Source organism: Oncorhynchus clarkii, chromosome 18 (genome assembly GCF_045791955.1).
Source record: "Oncorhynchus clarkii lewisi isolate Uvic-CL-2024 chromosome 18, UVic_Ocla_1.0, whole genome shotgun sequence".
Taxonomy (NCBI): Eukaryota; Metazoa; Chordata; class Actinopteri; order Salmoniformes; family Salmonidae; genus Oncorhynchus; species Oncorhynchus clarkii.
The window spans coordinates 8763139-8780550 of record NC_092164.1 but is presented as its reverse complement, the minus strand read 5'-3'; the positions used below and the strand labels follow the sequence as shown (position 1 = coordinate 8780550).

Here is a 17412-nt window from a genome sequence, read left to right as displayed (position 1 = left end):
TGCTGTGCTGTGTACTCCATCACTACCACACAGCACAGTCATCGGGCATCATAAGTGCTGGGTACTCCATCACTACCACACAGCACAGTCAACGGGCACCATGAGTGCTGTGTACTCCATCACTACCACACAGCACAGTCAACGGGCACCATGAGTGCTGTGTACTCCATCACTACCACACAGCACAGTCAACGGGCACCATGAGTGCTGTGCTGGGTACTCCATCACTACCACACAGCACAGTCAACGGGCACCATGAGTGCTGTGCTGTGTACTCCATCACTACCACACAGCACAGTCAACGGGCACCATGAGTGCTGTGCTGTGTACTCCATCACTACCACACAGTCCTGGGTGAATGTTATGCTATGCTACAATGTCAGGAGGACTTTAAGGTAATATACAGAACTTGGTGTTACTTTGTTGAACTGAAACGTAACTGTTAAGGCCTGTATAGATGTTCCTACATGAAAGGTAAAGAAGCCTTAATAATAATACTCAGTGAGTGTTAACAACTAACAGGAAACTACAGTAAGAAGTGAATGAGGATATTAGTTCAATAGTGAGAAAGACACCAGTAGCAATGTTACTGCTCTGATTGGTCGTTCCACTGGATGTCCCTACGGGTGTGGCAAGAAGCTGTGTTAGAGCCCATTTGGACATACAGTGCCTTGCGAAAGTATTCGGCCCCCTTGAACTTTGCGACCTTTTGCCACATTTCAGGCTTCAAACATAAAGATATAAAACTGTATTTTTTTGTGAAGAATCAACAAGTGGGACACAATCATGAAGTGGAACGACATTTATTGGATATTTCAAACTTTTTTAACAAATCAAAAACTGAAAAATTGGGCGTGCAAAATTATTCAGCCCCCTTAAGTTAATACTTTGTAGCGCCACCTTTTGCTGCGATTACAGCTGTAAGTCGCTTGGGGTATGTCTCTATCAGTTTTGCACATCGAGAGACTGACATTTTTTCTCATTCCTCCTTGCAAAACAGCTCGAGCTCAGTGAGGTTGGATGGAGAGCATTTGTGAACAGCAGTTTTCAGTTCTTTCCACAGATTCTCGATTCTCGATTGCCTCGCTACTTTTATAGCCTGTCTTTTTACTGTTGTTTATTTCTTTACTTACCCATTGTTCACCTAACACCTTTTTTGCACTATTGGTTAGAGTCTGTAAGTAAACACAAGGTCTACTACACCTGTTGTATTCGGCATTTCACTGTAAGGTCTACTACACCTGTTGTATTCAGCATTTCACTGTAAGGTCTACTACACCTGTTGTATTCAGCATTTCACTGTAAGGTCTACTACACCTGTTGTATTCAGCATTTCACTGTAAGGTCTACTACACCTGTTGTACCTGTTGTAAGGTCTACTACACCTGTTGTATTCGGCATTTCACTGTAAGGTCTACTACACCTGTTGTATTCAGCATTTTCAGCATTTCACTGCAAGGTCTACTACACCTGTTGTATTCAGCATTTCACTGTAAGGTCTACTACACCTGTTGTATTCAGCATTTCACTGTCAGGTCTACTACACCTGTTGTATTCAGCATTTCACTGTAAGGTCTACTACACCTGTTGTATTCGGCATTTCACTGTAACGTCTACTACACCTGTTGTATTCAGCATTTCACTGTAACGTCTACTACACCTGTTGTATTCAGCATTTCACTGTAAGGTCTACTACACCTGTTGTATTCGGCGCACCTGACAAATATACTTGGATTTGATTTAATCTATCACTCCAGTGTTTATGCAACATTTTTATTAATTCTCCTCCATGGCCTGTATATTGCCTTACCTCCCTAATCTTACTACATTTGCACATATTTATTATTATTTATTTACTTTTATTTAACTAGGCAAGAACAAATTCTTATTTTCAATGACGGCCTAGTGGCCTAGTGGGTTAACTGCCTGTTCAGGGGCAGAACGACAGATTTGTACCTTGTCAGCTCGGGGGTTTGAACTTGCAACCTTCCGGTTACTAGTCCAACGCTCTAACCACTAGGCTACCCATACTGTACAGCGATTTTTTTCTATTTTGTTATTGACTGTACGTTTGTTTATCCCATGTGTAACTCTACATTGTTGTTTTTGTCACACTGCTTTGCTTTATCTTGTCCAGTAAATGAGAACTTGTTCTCAACTGGCCGACCTGGTTAAATAAAGGTGGAATAAAGGTGAAATAAAGGTGGAATAAAGGTGAAATAACAAAATAAAAAAGGCAGTAAGGAGCAAAATGTAGATAAAGTCAAGGGGTCTGAATACTTTCCGAAGGCACTTTATCTTTGCTGTTTCTCTCTCTCTCTCTGTGGCGTTGCACTTCAAATGGAACCCACTTCCAACATGGGGGACTGGGAGGTTTGAACCCACTTCCATCATGGGGGACTGGGAGGTTTGAACCCACTTCCATCATGGGGGACTGGGAGGTTTGAACCCACTTCCATCATGGGGGACTGGGAGGTTTGAACCCACTTCCATCATGGGGGACTGGAAGGTTTGAACCCACTTCCATCATGGGGGACTGGAAGGTTTGAACCCACTTCCATCATGGGGGACTGGAAGGTTTGAACCCACTTCCAACATGGGGGACTGGGAGGTTTGAACTGGGGCTTTTATCTCAGAAAAGAGATGAAGGAAATTCCACGTAATCATGGGGGCAGTCAACTATCTGGAGCCGCTCATTCTAAAGAGATTCAGAAAGAGGTTGTAAGTGCTTTGATTTACCCTAAAATGGGGATAATCATCGAAGATGATGCAGATTAGAATATCAAAGGTGACACACAGATACATCTTCTCACAGAAACAAAACAGAGAATATATTACACCGTAGCAACAATACAATAGAAGAGATTGTATTCATTCTAATGTGTTGTCGAGGCCTCAGTGCATTCAACATGACTTTGAGATGACACGGGGGCTAGCATTAGCATGAGCATAACCTGCAGCTGGCTGACTGATGCCCATCTATGAGGTTTATTGCATCAGCCAGCGAATCAGTCCCCATATCAGCACTGTGTTTATGAGCTGCATCTCCCCGTGGCGGGAGGCTTTGTTGTCCACAAACATTTACTGGCACCGTTGGTGAAATGGAAATGACAAGATGAAAAACAAAAGACTGGAGGCCACGTCAGGAGGAAGTGGGAGTCAACAGAGACACTAAAGGTGTTACGAAACGTACGACAACAACCATCGCAAAGGCACTCTGTACACAATATGTTGCTTTGAAACAGAACAGAATGACACAGGGTCATGTATGTGCCCGATTCTATAGTCAATCGAATTTGTCCTATTTTCCAAGTGTGCGGGTTTGAACTTGTCCTTTGGGAGCTCCGTTTTCCTGCCAGAACCAGCACCTTGAAGGAACTGTAGCTATATCCCAGAAGGAGAGAGAGGAGAGAGAAAGAGGAAGAATGGTCGCCAGCCCGGCAGGAATAAAGTCACGTAATCAGCATGCTTTTACTCAGGAGTCAATGAGTCAGTTCCAGCAGGCTCCGGGGACGTTCTCATGCGCCCCCTGGCCCTCCCGAGGTCAGATACTGGCCGTCTATGAACATTCTAAACCTTCTAAACTGTCTAATCATCAGAGGCTGGGGACCCGGCGTGCCGCTAGGCTCTATCTTGAGACCCTTCCAGTATGTCGTCCTGCATCCCAATCAGCAGCCACACAATATAAATGTCACTGTCACTGAGGAACGCAATCTGTTTCTACTGTTCTGCATGGCAGGCGGCGTGACGCGCCGCATATATGCCCAAACCAACTGTGAGAGGCAGATATTAAAAAGCCGCAGAGGGAAACAATTTACACAGACTCATAAATGAAACGGTGGCGGAATAATGCATTTTAATATCCGAGGCAGGGGGCTCAGGGCACAGCAGCTGGGCTGCGAGTCAGAGAGGCACAGGCACTGGTGTCACCACCGCCAAAGCCGGGGGCACCTGTCGAGACGGCTGCTTAGTGACACTTAGTGACACTTATGAGTGCACTGGGAAAAACTTTCATTATGGTGTAGGCTTTGGCCTAAATACCAAGGTATTTCTCTCTCAGTCTGTCTCTCTCTCTCCCTCTCTTTTCCCATCTCTCTCTCTCTCTCTCTCTCGTTCTCTCTTTCTCTGTCTTTATCTTCTTTTCCTTTCTCTCTCTCTCTTTCTCTTTCTTTTTCTCTCTTTCTCTCTCTCTCTTTCTCTCTCTCTCTTTCTCTCTTTCTCTGTCTCTCTTTCTCTCTCCCTCTTTATCTTTCTCTCTGTCTCTGTCTCTCTCTCTTTTCCCATCTCTCTTTCTCTCTGTCTCTCTCTGTCTCTCTCCCTCTCTCTGTCTCTCTCTCTTTTCCCATCTCTCTTTCTCTCTGTCTCTCTCTGTCCCTCCCCTCTCTCTCTCTCTTTTCCCATCTCTCTTTCTCTCTGTCTCTCTCCCTCTCTCTGTCTCTCTCTCTTTTCCCATCTCTCTTTCTCTCTTTCTCTCTCTGTCTCTCTCCCTCTCTCTGTCTCTCTCTCTTTTCCCATCTCTCTTTCTCTCTGTCTCTCTCGGTCTCTCTCCCTCTCTCTGTCTCTCTCTCTTTTCCCATCTCTCTTTCTCTCTGTCTCTCTCTGTGTCCCTCCCCCTCTCTCTCTCTCTCTCTCTCTCTCTGTCTCTCCCTGTCTCTCCCTGTCTCTCCCTGTCTCTCCCTGTCTCTCTCTGTCTCTCTCTGTCTCTGTGTCCCTCCCCCTCTCTCTCTTTCTGTTCCTGTCTCTCATTACCCTAAGAATGAAAGAATGAGTGGAGTGGGCCTGTGAACACGATGGGAACTACGGACATTAGCATGTGATTACAGAGCTGGAACACCTGAACACGTATTCAACAGGGTCTTTGATCAATGCTGCTTACATAAAGGGATATTCAACATGAGCCACGCTGTAGAATCTACTTCTCATTACTATTTTAATACAACTCACATACAGAAAGGCTTTTATAAGAACCTACATCATGTCTGACCGCAATAATAAAATGTTGTTTTCTGAATAAATAATTATGCCCTGACTTACTAAGGATTGTGGGCAATATGGGAGGAGACACTTTGGCAGGTATAAGTGACAGCAGGGTCGTATTCATTAGAGCACACCGTAACAAAGTGTTTTAAAATGGAACATTTAAACAAGAGTTTCTTATTACCCAGGTTGAGGTAGTCGCTCCCCATGTTCTTCTGTTTGCTGTATGTGTGAATACGACCCAGATCTCACACCTCCTCAATGACTATACAACACTATAAGAAGCTGCTTTAAATAACACAATATAAACTCAGTAAAGAGGATAACCACGTTTCATTTGTTCTGGCCCAGAAATGGTTTGCATTACTATTACATGTTTCATCAAATAATTGCTTTATATATATATATATATATCTACAAGGGTCCTACATTTCCAAATCAAATGGTTCAAATGATACATTTATGACCATCTTAAAACACCATATTTTAGCACAGAAGATATTGTGATCTAAGGGCTCAGGTGTACAGGGGTTTAAGGGCTCAGGTGTACAGGGGTTTTAGGGCTCAGGTGTACAGGGGTTTCAGGGCTCAGGTGTACAGGGGTTTCAGGGCTCAGGTGTACAGGGGTTTCAGGGCTTAGGTGTACAGGGGTTTCAGGGCTCAGGTGTACAGGGGATTCAGGGCTCAGGTGTACAGGGGTTTCAGGGCTCAGGTGTACAGGGGATTCAGGGCTCAGGTGTACAGGGGTTTAAGGGCTCAGGTGTACAGGGGTTTCAGGGCTCAGGTGTACAGGGGATTCAGGGCTCAGGTGTACAGGGGTTTAAGGGCTCAGGTGTACAGGGGTTTAAGGGCTCAGGTGTACAGGGGTTTCAGGGCTCAGGTGTACAGGGGATTCAGGGCTCAGGTGTACAGGGGTTTAAGGGCTCAGCTGTACAGGGGTTTCAGGGCTCAGGTGTAAAGGGGTTTCAGGGCTCAGGTGTACAGGGGTTTAAGGGCGCAGGTGTACAGGGGTTTCAGGGCTCAGGTGTACAGGGGATTCAGGGCTCAGGTGTACAGGGGATTCAGGGCTCAGGTGTACAGGGGTTTCAGGGCTCAGGTGTAAAGGGGTTTAAGGGCTCAGGTGTAAAGGGGTTTAAGGGCTCAGGTGTACAGGGGTTTCAGGGCTCAGGTGTACAGGGGTTTCAGGGCTCAGGTGTACAGGGGTTTCAGGTGCTTGCTCCCCTGTCACTTCCTTGTTTACCATAGTAGTTTACCAGGATTTGATACAGGGGAGATCTACGGCAGACACTGTGGTTTGTTTGAGCTAAGCCCCTGTCCTAGACTTAGACCCTTGCAGCTCTCAGGAATCCCAGCACAACTCTTTGAGTTGCCACCATTCTCCTTTGCAAGGTGGGGGACAGGGACAATCAATGGCAATCAAAAAACACACTAGTGATGGATGGACATATTGATGGACATTGACACGTTGTACTATATTTGTAAGGCAATAAACGCGAACTGCCTTTTGGCACATGTTTATTAAGTATTTTTACTGTTGAAATGTAATGTTAGGCCACAGTCAAATCTGTTGATTTTATTTAACTGTGGGAAAAACAGACATTAGATAAGCACTGCACCACAATGTGACTTTGATTGAACTGAGACCGAAGAAGGGAAAGAAATGTTGGAAATGAGAATGAATAGACTGGTAGTGGGTACATTCCTCTCTGCCCTGTGCATCTTTGACCATCATTTGAGATAATGACGGCATCCCAGTAGGACCAATCAGTGCGAAGTGAATCAGAATTGATTTAGTGCATTAATTACCGGCCAGTGTCACGGACAATATTTTACAAACTGATAAGCAAAAGACGCACCAAGGGATCGTTCTGATGAATAGCGAGAGTTCAGTAGACGGGGACACGTTTACGGTCGTGGGTTTTCATTTAATGGTAATCACTTTTAGGTGCCTGTAGGAGCAGCAAGGGTTTCATTTCACCTCAGGGACCCCTGCTCTGCACTTTGTCTGATGTGATCAGGCAGACACACGGATACATACACACCTAAGGGGGCTGGTGGGAGCAGCTATAGGAGGATGGGTTAATTGTAATGGCTGGAATGGAATAAATGGAACGGTATGAAACACATCAGAAATATGTAACCCAAGTGTTTTATTCCATTCCATTAATTCCATTGCAGACATTACAATGAACCTATCCTTCTATAGTTCCTTCTACCAGCCTCCACTGACACAAGGTTCAGCTCTAATGGGGCAAGCAGCTCACCACATCATCTTTATCAGGTTCAGATCTAATGGGGCCAACAGGTCAACACATCATCTCTATCAGGTTCAGATCTAATGGGGCCATGAGGTCAACACATAATCTCTATCAAGTTCAGCTCTAATTATCTAACAGGTCAACACATCATCTCTATCAGGTTCAACTCTAATGGGGCCAACAGGTCACCACATCATCTCTATCAGGTTCAGCTCTAATGGGGCCAACAGGTCACCACATCATCTCTATCAGGTTCAGATCTAATGGGGCCAACAGGTCAACACATCATCTCTATCAGGTTCAGCTCTAATGGGGCCAACAGGTCAACACATCATCTCTATCAGGTTTAGCTCTAATTATCTAACAGGTCAACACATCATCTCTATCAGGTTCAGCTCTAATGGGGCCAACAGGTCAGCACATCATCTCTATCAGGTTCAGATCTAATGGGGCCAACAGGTCAACACATCATCTCTATCAGGTTCAGCTCTAATGGGGCCAACAGGTTAACACATCATCTCTATCAGGTTCAGCTCTAATGGGGCCAACAGGTCAACACATCATCTCGATCAGGTTCAGCTCTAATTATCTAACAGGTCAACACATCATCTCTATCAGGTTCAGCTCTAATGGGGCCAACATGTCAACACATCATCTCTATCAGGTTCAGATCTAATGGGGCCATGAGGTCAACACATCATCTCTATCAGGTTCAGATCTAATGGGGCCATGAGGTCAACACATCACATCAGGTTCTCTAATCAGGTTCAGTTCAGATCTATTATGGGGCCACAGGTCAACACATCATCTCTATTAGGTCAACAGGTCAACACATCATCTCTATCAGGTTCAGATCTAATGGGGCCAACAGGTCAACACATCATCTCTATCAGGTTCAGATCATCATGTCAACACATCATCTCTATCAGGTTCAGCTCTAATTATCTAACAGATCTAATTATCTAACAGGTCAACACATCATCTCTATCAGGTTCAGTTCAGTCACCACATCATCTCTATCAGGTTCAGATCTAATGGGGCCATGAGGTCAACACATCATCTCTATCAGGTTCAGCTCTAATTATCTAACAGGTCAACACATCAACACAGCTCTAATGGGGCCAACAGGTCAACACATCATCTCTATCAGGTTCAGCTCTAATTATCTAACAGGTCAACACATCATCTCTATCAGGTTCAGCTCTAATGGGGCCAACAGGTCACCACATCATCTCTATCAGGTTCAGCTCTAATGGGGCCAACAGGTCAACACATCATCTCTATCAGGTTCAGATCTAATTATCTAACAGGTCAACACATCATCTCTATCAGGTTCAGCTCTAATGGGGCCAACAGGTCAACACATCATCTCTATCAGGTTCAGCTCTAATTATCTAACAGGTCAACACATCATCTCTATCAGGTTCAGCTCTAACGGGGCCAACAGGTCACCACATCATCTCTATCAGGTTCAGATCTAATGGGGCCATGAGGTCAACACATCATCTCTATCAGGTTCAGCTCTAATTATCTAACAGGTCAACACATCATCTCTATCAGGTTCAGCTCTAATGGGGCCAACAGGTCAACACATCATCTCTATCAGGTTCAGATCTAATGGGGCCAACAGGTCAACACATCATCTCTATCAGGTTCAGATCTAATGGGGCCAACAGGTCACCACATCATCTCTATCAGGTTCAGATCTAATGGGGCCATGAGGTCAACACATAATCTCTATCAGGTTCAGCTCTAATGTGGCCAACAGGTCAACACGTCATCTCTATCAGGTTCAGATCTAATGGGGCCAACAGGTCACCACCATCTCTATCAGGTTCAGCTCTAATTATCTAACAGGTCAACACATCATCTCTATCAGGTTCAGCTCTAATGGGGCCAACAGGTCAACACATCATCTCTATCAGGTTCAGATCTAATGGGGCCAACAGGTCAACACATCATCTCTATCAGGTTCAGATCTAATGGGGCCAACAGGTCAACACATCATCTCTATCAGGTTCAGATCTAATGGGGCCATGAGGTCAACACATAATCTCTATCAAGTTCAGCTCTAATTATCTAACAGGTCAACACATCATCTCTATCAGGTTCAACTCTAATGGGGCCAACAGGTCACCACATCATCTCTATCAGGTTCAGCTCTAATGGGGCCAACAGGTCACCACATCATCTCTATCATGGGGCCAACAGGTCAACACATCATCTCTATCATATCTATGAGGTTAACAGGTCAACACATCATCTCTATCAAGCTCTAATGGGGCCAACAGGTCAACACATCATCTCTATGTTCAGCTCTAATCAGATCTAATGGGGCCATGAGGTCAACTAACAGGTCAACACATCAATCAGGTTCAGCTCTATAATACAGGTCAACACATCATCTCTATCAGTATCAATCTGCTGGGGCCAACAGGTCAACACATCATCTCTATCAGGTTCAGATCTAATTATCTAACAGGTCAACACATCATCTCTATCAGGTTCAGCTCTAATGGGAGCCAACAGGTCAACACATCATCTCTATCAGGTTTCTAATTATCTAACAGGTCAACACATCATCTCTATCAGGTTCAGCTCTAATGGGGCCAACAGGTAATCATCTAATCAGTAGTCTAATCTAACAGTGTTTTGCATGCTAATGGGGCCAACAGGTGATCAATGCAGGGTGTTGAAAGGGGCCAACAGGTCAACACATCATCTCTATCAGGTTCCATCTAATGGGGCCAACAGGTCAACACATCATCTCTATCAGGTTCAGTCTAATGGGGAGAGGTCAACACATTCTCTATCAAGTTCAGCTCTAATTATCTAACAGGTCAACACATCATCTCTATCAGGTTCAACTCTAATGGGGCCAACAGGTCACCACATCATCTCTATCAGGTTCAGCTCTAATGGGGCCAACAGGTCACCACCATCTCTATCAGGTTCAACAATCTAACAGGTCAACACATCATCTCTATCAGGTTCAGCTCTAATGGGGCCAACAGGTCAACACATCATCTCTATCAGGTTCAGCTCTAATGGGGCCAACCAACAGGTTCAGGGTCAACACATCATCTCTATCAGGTTCAGCTCTAATGGGGCCAACATCAACACATCATCTCTATCAGGTTCAGATCTAATGGGGCCAACAGGTCAACACATCATCTCTATCAGGTTCAGATCTAATGGGGACAACAGGTCAACACATCATCTCTATCAGGTTCAGATCTAATGGGGCCTCTGAGGTCAACACAAATCTCTATCAGTTCAGCTCTAATTATCTAACAGGTCAACACATCATCTCTATCAGGTTCAGCTCTAATGGGGCCAACAGGTCACCACATCATCTCTATCAGGTTCAGATCTAATGGGGCCACAGGTCAACACATCATCTCTATCAGGTTCAGATCTAATTATCTAACAGGTCAACACATCATCTCTATCAGGTTCAGCTCTATCGGGGCGAACAGGTCACCACATCATCTCTATCAGGTTCAGATCTAATGGGGCCATGAGGTCAACACATCATCTCTATCAGGTTCAGCTCTAATTATCTAACAGGTCAACACATCATCTCATCAGCTACAAACTCCAACGGGGCCAACAGGTCACCACATCATCTCTATCAGGTTCAGATCTAATGGGGCCATGAGGTCAACACATCATCTCATCAGTCACTCCCAACGATCTCATAGGTCACTCACAACATCTCTATCAGGTTCAGCTCTAATGGGGCCAACAGGTCAACACATCATCTCTATCAGGTTCAGATCTAATGGGGCCAACAGGTCAACACATCATCTCTATCAGGTTCAGATCTAATGGGGCCAACAGGTCACCACATCATCTCTATCAGGTTCAGATCTAATGGGGCCATGAGGTCAACACATAATCTCTATCAGGTTCAGCTCTAATGTGGCCAACAGGTCAACACGTCATCTCTATCAGGTTCAGATCTAATCAACAGGTCACCACCATTTCAATCATCTAACAGGTAACTATCTTGCTCTAATGGGGCCAACAGTCAGGTTCATGGGGCCAACAGGATCTAATGGGGCCAACAGTCACCACATCATCTCTATCAGGTTCAGATCTAATGGGGCCATGAGGTCAACACATCATCTCTATCAGGTTCAGCTCTAATGTGGCCAACAGGTCAACACATCATCCTCTCAGATCTAATGGGGCCAACAGGTCACCACATCATCTCTATCAGGTTCAGCTCTATCGGGGCCAACAGGTCACCACATCATCTCTATCAGGTTCAGATCTAATGGGGCCATGAGGTCAACACATCATCTCTATCAGGTTCAGCTCTAATGGGGCCAACAGGTCAACACATCATCTCTATCAGGTTCAGCTCTAATGGGGCCAACATGTCAACACATCATCTCGATCAGGTTCAGCTCTAATGGGGCCAACAGGTCAACACAGCTCGAGGGCAGGAGACCCACAGACCCCTGTAATGAGCATCAGCACAGCAAATTAAGAAACACCCTTGGGGAGTGGACACCAACATACCTCACACCCACATACTGCACACCAACATACCTCACACCCACATACCGCACACCCACATACCTCACACCCACATACTGCACACCCACATACTGCACACCCACATACCTCACACCCACATACTGCACACCCACATACTGCACACCCACATACCTCACACCCACATACTGCACACCCACATACTGCACACCCACATACTGCACACCCACATACTGCACACCCACATACTGCACACCCACATACCTCACACACACATACTGCACACCCACATACCTCACACCCACATACTGCACACCCACATACTGCACACCCACATACTGCACACCCACATACTGCACACCCACATACCTCACACCCACATACCTCACACACACATACTGCACACCCACATACCTCACACCCACATACTGCACACCCACATACTGCACACCCACATACCTCACACCCACATACCTCACACACACATACTGCACACCCACATACTGCACACCCACATACTGCACACCCACATACTGCACACCCACATACCTCACACCCACATACCTCACACCCACATACCTCACACACACATACCTCACACCCACATACCTCACACACACATACTGCACACCCACATACTGCACACCCACATACCTCACACCCACATACCTCACACCCACATACCTCACACACACATACCTCACACCCACATACCTCACACACACATACTGCACACCCACATACTGCACACCCACATACTGCACACCCACATACTGCACACCCACATACTGCACACCCACACACTGCACTGTGGCCCAAGACAATATACATGGAATCCATTTGAGACAAGTGGCATTGACATTGTGCATTGACTCCTCCAACCAATCTATATTAAAGGCCCAGTGCAGTCAAAAACATGATTCTCCTGTGTTTTATATATATTTCCATACTATGAGGTTGGAATAATACTGTGAAATGTATAATAATGTCCTTTTAGTATAACTGCTGTGTCACGAACCGGCTCAAAGCCCGTAACAAAGGGAGACAACGTGGAGATAAGGAGTAATAAAATATATATTTATTAACTAAAGCAACTAAGGAAAATATACAATGGTGTGTGTAATCAGTAGTGTAAGTGAGTGTTTTGCATGCATGAATGTGATAATGCAGGGTGTTGAAAAGTGCCAAAGCAAACAAACAAAAGGCCACCAAGAACCACAACACAATCTACAAAGGTGTCTGCATGGAGAGAGTCTCTGACATGAATGTGGAAGAGGATCCTGGGAGACACCTGGCCCAGGTGTTTCCCATGAAGCTGACGACCCTCCCAACTCCGCCCACCGGCATCCTAATAAGGAAACAAGAACAAAGAGAGAATACGGCAGACAGAGTGGGAGGGTCGTCACAGCTGTTTGAAACAAAAGCCTGAAAATCCCACTTCATTGTTTTTATTTATTTAACCAGGTCAGTTAAGAACATATTCTTATTTACTATGACGGCCTAGGAACAGTGGGTTAACTGCTATGTTCAGGGGCAGAATAACAGATTTCTACCTAGCAGGCTCAGCGATTCGATCTAGCAACCATTCGGTTAGTGGCCCAATGCTCTAACCACTAGGCTACCTGCCTCCCCCCTCTAACCACTAGGCTACCTGCCTCCCCCCTCTAACCACTAGGCTACCTGCCTCCCCCCTCTAACCACTCGGCTACCTGCCCACCCAAAGTAAGTTGAAATTGAGATGAAAACGGGTGCATTGGACCTTTAATAACATCAGCAGTTACTATGGTTACTATCAGCAGTTACTATCCAGATGAGTCACTGTGATAATGATATTACTGTGGTTCTGCTCCTAGATATGTTTCATGGAGATAAGGTATTGGATAAGATGATTGACAGGAATAACATTTAGTTGTTATGTAGCCATCGTTGTTAACGTGCTGCTAACGTCCACTACATAATGTGTATGAGGGCTGGTTTCCTCATGGCCAACGGTTTGTCTAGTCAATAAGATGGGAGGCTGTTTCACTGTAATGTTGTCTGTCTGGATGTCCTTCTGTCAGGGTTGATGTCATTCCCCCAGGCCCTTCAGGACAGAAACACAAGCACACAGGGTAGTATAGGGACATCCACAGTGACAGGGACCAGGACAATCTCAGAATCCCTGCATCTCAACACTTCTAAACCAACTCATTAATACATGGAACCATCCAGACCTGGGCCAAAAGAGTTACTCATTTTAGTGTAATTGTCACACCCTGATCATAGAGAGCCTTTTTATTCTCTATTTTGGTTAGGTCGGGGTGTGACTGGGGTGGTGTTCCTATCTAGGTGTTTTATTTCTATGTTGGCCTGGTATGGTTCCCAATCAGAGGCAGCTGTTTATCATTGTGTCTGATTGGGGATCATATTTAGTCAGTCATTTCCCCTCCGTGTCTTGTGGGATCTTGTTTCTGTGTAGTTGACTGTGAGCACTGCATGAGCTTCACGTGTCGTGTATTCTTTAGTGTTTTTCTTGTGTGTTCCGAGTATGCTTCCAATGACGATCGTGACAGAAAAAATTGTTTTGTTTTTTAATTAGTCACAAATAAAACGTATGTTATGTCATTATTTTATTTGAGTACACCTGTAGGCCTATTGTATCGGTGGTCAATGTAGCCTCAGAGGACACAACCCCAATCATGATCTGGAAACCTTCCATGGTTTTTCTCATATTGAGGTCATGGAAGATTACCAGAGAGAAGTTAAGTCTGGATGTTGAGTGTTGATGAGGTCATGGCCATCTCACTCCTAGTGCCACCGCTCCACTACTGTGTTGTCCTCTATCCTCCTGTGTTGTCCTCTATCCTCCTCTGTGTTGTCCTCTATCCTCCTCTGTGTTGTCCTCTGTCCTCCTCTGTGTTGTCCTCTGTCCTCCTCTGTGTTGTCCTCTATCCTCCTGTGTTGTCCTCTGTGTTGTCCTCTGTCTTCCTCTGTGTTGTCCTCTGTCTGTCCTCCTCTGTGTTGTCCTCTATCCTCCTCTGTGTTGTCCTCTATCCTCCTCTGTGTTGTCCTCTATCCTCCTCTGTGTTGTCCTCTATCCTCCTCTGTGTTGTCCTCTATCCTCCTCTGTGTTGTCCTCTGTCCTCCTCTGTGTTGTCCTCTATCCTCCTCTGTGTTGTCCTCTATCCTCCTCTGTGTGTTGATCCTCCTCTGTGTTGTCCTCTGTCCTCCTCTGTGTTGTCCTCTATCCTCCTCTGTGTTGTCCTCTATCTCTATCCTCTGTGTTGTCCTCTATCCTCCTCTGTGTTGTCCTCTGTCCTCCTCTGTGTTGTCCTCTATCCTCCTCTGTGTTGTCCTCTATCCTCCTCTGTGTTGTCCTCCTCTATCCTGTGTTGTCCTCTATCCTCCTCTGTGTTGTCCTCTATCCTCCTCTGTGTTGTCCTCTATCCTCCTCTGTGTTGTCCTCTATCCTCCTCTGTGTTGTCCTCTATCCTCCTCTGTGTTGTCCTCTATCCTCCTCTGTGTTGTCCTCTATCCTCCTCTGTGTTGTCCTCTATCCTCCTCTGTGTTGTCCTCTATCCTCCTCTGTGTTGTCCTCTATCCTCCTCTGTGTTGTCCTCTATCCTCCTCTGTGTTGTCCTCTATCCTCCTCTGTGTTGTCCTCCTCTGTGTTGTCCTCTGTCCTTCTCTGTGTTGTCCTCTGTGTGTTGTCCTCTATCCTCCTCCTCTGTGTTGTCCTCTATCCTCCTCTGTGTTGTCCTCTATCCTCCTCTGTGTTGTCCTCTATCCTCCTCTGTGTTGTCCTCTGTTCCTCCTCTGTGTTGTCCTCTGTCCTTCTCCTGTGTTGTCCTCCTCTGTGTTGTCCTCTATCCTCCTCTGTGTTGTCCTCTATCCTCCTCTGTGTTGTCCTCTATCCTCCTCTGTGTTGTCCTCTATCCTCCTCTGTGTTGTCCTCTATCCTCCTCTGTGTTGTCCTCTATCCTCCTCTGTGTTGTCCTCTATCCTCCTGTGTTGTCCTCTATCCTCCTCTGTGTTGTCCTCTATCCTCCTCTGTGTTGTCCTCTATCCTCCTCTGTGTTGTCCTCTATCCTCCTCTGTGTTGTCCTCTATCCTCCTCTGTGTTGTCCTCTATCCTCCTCTGTGTTGTCCTCTATCCTCCTCTGTGTTGTCCTCTATCCTCCTCTGTGTTGTCCTCTATCCTCCTCTGTGTTGTCCTCTATCCTCCTCTGTGTTGTCCTCTATCCTCCTCTGTGTTGTCCTCTATCCTCCTCTGTGTTGTCCTCTATCCTCCTGTGTTGTCCTCTATCCTCCTCTGTGTTGTCCTCTATCCTCCTCTGTGTTGTCCTCTATCCTCCTCTGTGTTGTCCTCTATCCTCCTCTGTGTTGTCCTCTATCCTCCTCTGTGTTGTCCTCTATCCTCCTCTGTGTTGTCCTCTATCCTCCTCTGTGTTGTCCTCTATCCTCCTCTGTGTTGTCCTCTATCCTCCTCTGTGTTGTCCTCTATCCTCCTCTGTGTTGTCCTCTATCCTCCTCTGTGTTGTCCTCTATCCTCCTCTGTGTTGTCCTCTATCCTCCTCTGTGTTGTCCTCTATCCTCCTCTGTGTTGTCCTCTACCCTCCTCTGTGTTGTCCTCTATCCTCCTCTGTGTTGTCCTCTATCCTCCTCTGTGTTGTCCTCTATCCTCCTCTGTGTTGTCCTCTATCCTCCTCTGTGTTGTCCTCTATCCTCCTCTGTGTTGTCCTCTATCCTCCTCTGTGTTGTCCTCTATCCTCCTCTGTTTTTTTTTTCTATCCTCCTCTTTCTACAGACATGGTCAAACACCTCAATGTGAACAGGGGCTGAAATACAGAGTGCACACACATATTCCACCAGACCACACTGAAGAGAGAGAGAAGGGGGAGACAGAGTGAGAGAGAGAGGGAGAGACAGAGAGAGCGAGAGAGGGAGAGAGAGACAGAGCGAGAGAGAGACAGGGAGAGACAGAGAGAGCGAGAGAGGGAGAGACAGAGAGAGCGAGAGAGGGAGAGACAGAGAGCGAGAGAGGGAGAGGGAGAGACGGAGTGAGAGAGAGAGAGGGAGAGACAGAGAGAGCGAGTGCTATACAAATTGATGGAAAGTGGTGCTGGGGAAAAACATATGACATTATAAAATCCATTTACACAAAAAAACATACACATTTCTTTCCACAGGGTCGTGGGTTGAGACGGGGATGCAGCTTAAGCCCCACCCTCTTAAACATATATATCAAAGAATTGGCGAGGGCACTAGAACAGTCTGCAGCAACCACCCTCACCCTACTAGGATCTGAAGTCAAATGTCTACTGTTTGCTGATGATCTGGTGTTTCTGTCTCTGACCAAGGAGGGCCTACAGCAGCTCCTAGATCTTCTGCACAGATTCTGTCAGACCTGGGCCCTGACAGTAAATATCAGCAAGACTTGTGAAGTGTGTTACAAAAAAGGTCCAGTCGCCAGGACCAAAAATACAAATTCCATCTAGACACCTTTGCCTCGAAAGCACACAAAAAACTATACGTACCTCGGCCTAGACATCAACGCCACAGGTAACTTCCACTGAGCTGTGAATAAGCTGTGCGACAAGGCAAGAAGGGCCTTCTATGCCATCAAAATGATTATAAATTGTACATACCAGTTAGGATGGAGAGAGTCAGATGGGAAGGATATACTCCAAAC

The 17412-nt window shown here is 45.8% G+C and overlaps 1 protein-coding gene across 1 annotated transcript in view; it reads right to left on the bottom strand.

Moving 5' to 3' along the window:
- Window positions 1-17412, bottom strand: part of LOC139372981 (receptor tyrosine-protein kinase erbB-4-like) — a 560371-nt gene that overhangs the window by 297012 nt on the left and 245947 nt on the right. The window lies entirely within an intron of this gene.